The 6,162-nt window shown below is 32.5% G+C and overlaps 1 protein-coding gene across 7 annotated transcripts in view; it reads left to right on the top strand.

The window, feature by feature from the left end:
- Window positions 1-6,162, top strand: part of PTK2 (protein tyrosine kinase 2) — a 420,621-nt gene that overhangs the window by 121,435 nt on the left and 293,024 nt on the right. The gene's annotated exons all lie outside the window — the stretch shown is intronic.

Genomic DNA, 6,162 nt, shown 5'->3' with positions numbered 1-6,162 from the left:
GCTATGTCATTTTTATGTTTATAATTTTTCATTTTGTTTCTTTGGAAGTTTTCAAGAAACAGTATTTGATGGTTTATTTAAAATAGAATGAAAACTTATTTTCCTAATTTTTTTCTCATGGTTTTAAAGTTGGCATCCTTTAGTGTCCGAGTAACACAGACAAGTCTTTGTAGTCCATATGATGACAAAATGGCTTTATACTTATCCAGTCAGAAATGTAGTATCACTATACAACTTCCTAAATTTTTTTCATTTCATTTAAAATTTTAAGGAAATTTTAAGGAAATAATAAGTTTCCTGGTTATGTTCCAGCCATGATTTGGGGCATATTTGTTTAAAATACTGTGTGGGAAATTCCATGTCCTGAAAATTAGAAGAAAACCCCAAAGGGTAGAAGATATAACCTCCTTAATAGAAAAAAAAATTATATGTCTTAGCAAAGGTGGTCATTTACGAAAAATTAAGTTAAAATATTTATCATAAACATGGATTACTTTAAACATATGAATATATTTAATGTCAAGCCAACTGTACCTGAAGTTGGATTTTTAAAAGCTAGTGGATTGGAAAAGTCCTATTGTAGGATTATAAGTAGAACTATAGATTGATTCCACCTAGTTTTTAGCTTAAGGAAAAAAACTATCACCCAAATGTTAGCTGTTAACTATTAAATTTTCTTTTGGTGCTTCTAATTTATCCTGTAAAAATTTTTATCCATTTGGATATTAAAATTTGTCTGACTTTTAAATATTTAAAACACATTTGATTTTGGAGTTAATGTACCACATAACTATGGAACAATATCCGAAATGTAAATTTTAAAAATTACATTGGCTTCATCATTGGGCACAAAAAAGACAAGGACCCACAATTTTATTGGGGGGGGTTCCCCTTTTAAATTGACGTTTCTTTTATGTTGGTTTTTTTTAAATGCTTTACTTTATCATTTATTCTGTTTCCACAAGACTAGTGGAGTCTGCTTAGAGGCCCAGGGGGTTAAACATGTCAGAATTGTGGTACTTTTGCAGGACTTTTATTTGCATAATTCCTGCCCATTGTTTGAGAATGTTCTGTTTAATTTTTGTGGCAGAGCCTAAATTCTCAATCCACACATCAAGCAGGTCCAGCATATGAACTAGTTTAACCAAATGTTAAGGTTTTTTTTTTTTTTTAATACCCTAGGAATTGTTGGAAATTTGTACCGAACTTTTAAAGTCAGATGAGGTGAGCCTTCCTGTTTACTGAGAAGACACTTATTTAAGCCTGATCTTGTTAGCTTTCAAAGACAGGAATAATTTTTTAAAATGGCAAATATTTTTGGAAAAAGTAGACTCTAAGATACCAGAAGTTTAAGATTATTCTACAGCAGACCTGCTTTCAATTGTATAGCTGGCTTTAACTGCTTCTTGTGTAAGCTATTGATGCTTTTGGATTGGCTTTGGTGGTAACTCTGACCCGGCAAGGCTCCTGTTAACCCCTCCCCTTTCTTGGAGGTTAATCACCCTCCCTCCTCAGTGATCATGTAACATATACAGTTCTAGTAAACTTCCTCTTGCCCTTCTCATTTTACTGCCTTGCAGCAGGACAATAGAACATACTTAAATCTGTTTGTGTGTTGATTCAATTCCTACCTGTATGGTAGAGACAAAAGTAAAGGTGTGTAGAAATTTGCAGAACTGGCCTTTTCCAAGTGTAACTTTTAGCTAAAGAGAAACTAAAAGAGATTTTTTAAGTTTGCAAATTTCTATGTGTGGTGTTGTAGAGGTTGTTCCATAGTCTGCAGTTGTTATCTTTCACAAGCTGTTCACATTAACCTTTTAGAAAACAGATAATGCTCTACTTTAAGAAAAGACTTAAAATATTTATCAGGAGAGTTCAAGAGTCATAAGGCAAAACCATATACCTAGTTGGTGTATTTTTCATTATTCTCTAAAATTAAATCTCTCCTTGAAATAGTATAGCATTTGTCCAGTTATGCCTAGAACTTGTCTTATTATTAAATTTATTTATTAAATTATTAAATTAATTGAGTTAATTTTTTGGTGAATAAATTTTTCATACTCATATCCCGGGGACTACCTTTTCAGTGTTGAAATTCCACAAACATGGGGATATAGGGAATTGGGGTGGGGTATTAATAATGAAAATAGTGTATGTATTTTTATTATTTAAAAAATAATACTCTTCCTGACATTTTAGAAGATAGTTTTGTGATTCTAGAATTTGGAAAATGTGACTATTAATAATAAATATTCATTTTTATGCATGTATCAGCTTGTACTTGGGGATTAGACCCTGTTTCTGTTACAATATTGTTTAAAAAGAAATAAAACTTTGTTTTGAAAGCATCTATAAAAACAATGTTTATTGTTTCACCTTTTTAAGGATTTGGGAGACTCTTATGAGCCAATTGTAAAATATTATTAAGGAAATAATGTTATTTTAGGAAAAGGTTTATGTATCACAACTTTCTCTTACCAGATGGCTCTATCTATATTTTGAATCAAGGTTGACTTTAAAACTTCATATCAAACTTTTTTTTCTGGCTTTTGTGGGAAAAATTGAACTAGTTTTTTTAATTTTTTTTTAGAAAGATTTAATTTATTTTGAGTTTTACAATCCCCCCCATTCTTGCTACCCTCCCCCCACCCCCCCCCAGAAGGCAATTTGCCAGTCTTTGCATTGTTTCCATGGTATACATTGATGCAAATTGAATGTGATGACAGAGAAATAATATCTTTAAGGAAGAAAAATAAAGTATAAGAGGTAGCAAAATTACATAATAAGGTAATGGGTTTTTTTTTTTTTTTTGAATTGAAGGTAATAGTCTTTGGTCTTTGTTCAAACTCCACAATTGTTTCTCTGGATACAGATGGTATTCTCCATTGCAGATAGCCCCAAATTGTCCCTGGTTTTTGTGTTGATGAATGAGTGAGTCCATCAAGGCTGATCATCACCCCCATGTTGCTGTTAGGGTATACAATGTTTTTCAGGTTCTGCTCATCTCACTCAGCATCAGTTCATGCAAACTCTTTCAGGCTTCCCTGAATTCCCATCCCTCCTGCTTTCTAATAGAACAATAGTGTTCCATAACATATATATACCACAGTTTTTTAAGCCATTCCTCAATTGAAGGACATACACTTAATTTTCAATTCTTTGCCACTACAGACAGGGCTGCTATGAATGTTTTTATACAAGTGATGTTTTTGCCCTTTTTCATCATCTCTTCAGGGTATAGACACAGTAGTGGTATTGCTGGATCAAAGGGTATGCACATTTTTGTTGCCCTTTGAGCACAATTCCAAATTACACCAGAAACCAAGGTTGGATGAGTTCACAGCTCCACCAACAATGTATTAGTGTCCCAGATTTCCCACATCCCTTCCAACAATGATCATTATCCTTTCTGGTCATATTGGCCAGTCTGAAAGGTGTGAAGTGGTATCTCAGAGATGCTTTAATTTGCATTTCTCTAATAAGTAATGATTTAGAGCAGTTTTTCATATGCCTGTGGATTGCTTTGATTTCCTCATCTGTAAATTTCCTTTGCATATCCTTTGACCATTTGTCAATTGGGGAATGGCTTGTTTTTTTTTGACAATTTGACTCAATTCTCTGTATATTTTAGAAATGAGTCCATCAGAAATACTAGTTGTAAAACTTGTTTCCCAATTTACTACATTTCTTTTGGTCTTGGTTACAGTGGTTTTGTCGGTGCAAAAGCTTTGTAATTTAATGAACTAGTTTTTAAAATACTGAAGGAGGGAAAAGATTAATATAAGTTCTTAATATCATATTTCTCACATTTCACTATTTTATACATAGTAGACTCTCAATGCATATTTTTGATGACTGTATAGGCATGAATTAGGATGCTTATCAGATTTAAAGATGACAGAGACAAGACTGGAAGGGATAATTAAAATTGGTATTCAAAAAGAAATAACAGACTAGAACAGATTGAATAAAAGAAAGTTTAAGGGATCAGAATTCAAACAGAACCATTGTGATGCTATTGGAATAAGAAACTCTCACTTGAGGAAAGTTCTTCAAGTGCCATTTATCACCTTTATATCAAGTTAGACTCTTAGAGAGTTGCCCACGGTGATGGGGAATGAAGTGACTTGCCCCGAGTTAAATAGCCACCAAATTAGAGATTAATCCCACATTTACCACTCCTTGGGCTTCAGCCACCATGGTAATTAGGGCCACAGTACATAGAGCTGATTTCCCCCAATTCTGATCAATGGAATTTCACTGGGGAAAAATCTTCCTCTGAATTCCTCTGCAGTGATCCTTTACTCGTTTGAGAAGAAATAATCTTTATTTGATTTTGGGGAAATGATGTCTCTCTGCCTTTTGAAATTTTTCTGCTAAGGGTTTTGTAGGGTCCAAAGCAGGAATTCCCTGTTCTTTTTAGTATATTATAAAGAAGTTAGTATATTATATTTTATATATTATAGCATAGTATAGCATAGCATATTTTAGTGTATTATGAAGATATATTATCATGTATGATAAAACAATATTTATAAACTATTATAGTTTCAAATAGTTACAAAAAATTCTTGTAACAAAAATTATGAAGGGAGAATAATAATTGAGCAACATTTAAAAAAGGACAAAAAACAGGATCTACTTTCCTTTATCTCTCTGGGCAGGTTGAATTTACCACTACTTACCCTTTCAAAAAAAATAATTCTTCTGACCTTACAGAAGTAAATGACTAGCAATAGAACTTTTTTAAGCCTCTTACAACTTAACCTACATTATATTTTTTTCAAGCTCATAATAATCCTGTCCTTCCTACAGGTATTAGTATCTTCATTTTACAAATGAAAAAAAACTAAAACTGAGAGATTTAGTGATTTGTCCATTGTCCCACAGTTAGTAAATCAAAGAACTTAGGTTTTCTTTACTAAATCCATACCTCCATTCACTATGCCATATTGATTCATAATTTTCTGTTCTTTCAATATGTAATAATAAAATTATCCCTTACAATTCTATCTTATCTCTGTATGAAGTACATAGATCTAAACTCTAAGTTGTTAATAACTTTAAGGATTTCTGTGATTCCTTGCTCTCTTCTCAAATTTTAAGTACTCCCCTCAGTAGTTCACTTATTTATTTATGGTTTTGTTTTGTTTCTTTTAGGTTTTTGCAAGGCAAACAGGGTTAAGTGGCTTGCCCAAGGCCACACAGCTAGGTAATTATTAAGTGTCTGAGACCGGATTTGAACCCAGGTACTCCTGACTCCAGGGCCGGTGCTTTATCCACTACGCCACCTAGCCGCCCCACTTATTTATTTATTAAGCAGATAGTAACCCATCACTTCATTGTCAGATCCTGCATTACTTATAAAATTATACCCAGATCATAGTGAATAAAATCTTTTTTGATATATTGTAGTCTTTTTATTCTTGGCTCTATGTCAATAGAGTCAGGAATTTCACATGTGCCTCAAAATGTACTAGCTGTGGGAACCTTAGTAAGTCACTCAATTACTCTCCCCTCATCTGTTTCCTTATCTATAAAATGGGGATAATGACAGCACCTACCTCCCTGGTTTCTTATAATGTTAAAATGAGATAACATGTAAAGTGCAAATCTTAAAATGAAGTATAAGTGCTAGATAGCATTGCTGACAAAAATCTTTATATGTTTACATTAGTATTCATTAGAGAGAGTAGTTATATCATCCCTCCTTACCACTTGTGCCTCCCTTGTTCAACTATCAGGACCCTATATGTTTCATAGAAGGGGCTAGGTCATATCTTTTTCTTCTTGTTTTTGAAATTTATTTTTTTGTGATTATTGTTCCTTGAATACTTGATAAAATTCACTTGCAAATGCTCCTGATCCTGAGTTATTTTTTCCTTTTTAAGGTCTTTCATTCATATACATCATTTGATTTCTTAGATTGTTCCCATTTTCAGTTTCTTGTTCTCAATTCATTTATTTCATATTTTTGTAAATATTCATCCATTTCTTTTGAATTGTCAATTTTGTTGGAATATAGCTGATGAAAAGGGTTTCTAAATTTTTTTTCCTCCATACTCCTTTTTCATTTTTGATACTGGCACTTTTTAAATCAGGTCTCTTGCTAATGGTCTAGTGTTACTTAAAAACAACTAGTTTTATTTAGGAATTTAAAGT

The sequence above is a fragment of the Macrotis lagotis genome, chromosome X (genome assembly GCF_037893015.1).
Source record: "Macrotis lagotis isolate mMagLag1 chromosome X, bilby.v1.9.chrom.fasta, whole genome shotgun sequence".
NCBI classification, from domain to species: Eukaryota; Metazoa; Chordata; class Mammalia; order Peramelemorphia; family Peramelidae; genus Macrotis; species Macrotis lagotis.
Note: the sequence above shows the minus strand (reverse complement) of the source record. Positions and strands in the feature narration are given on the sequence as shown.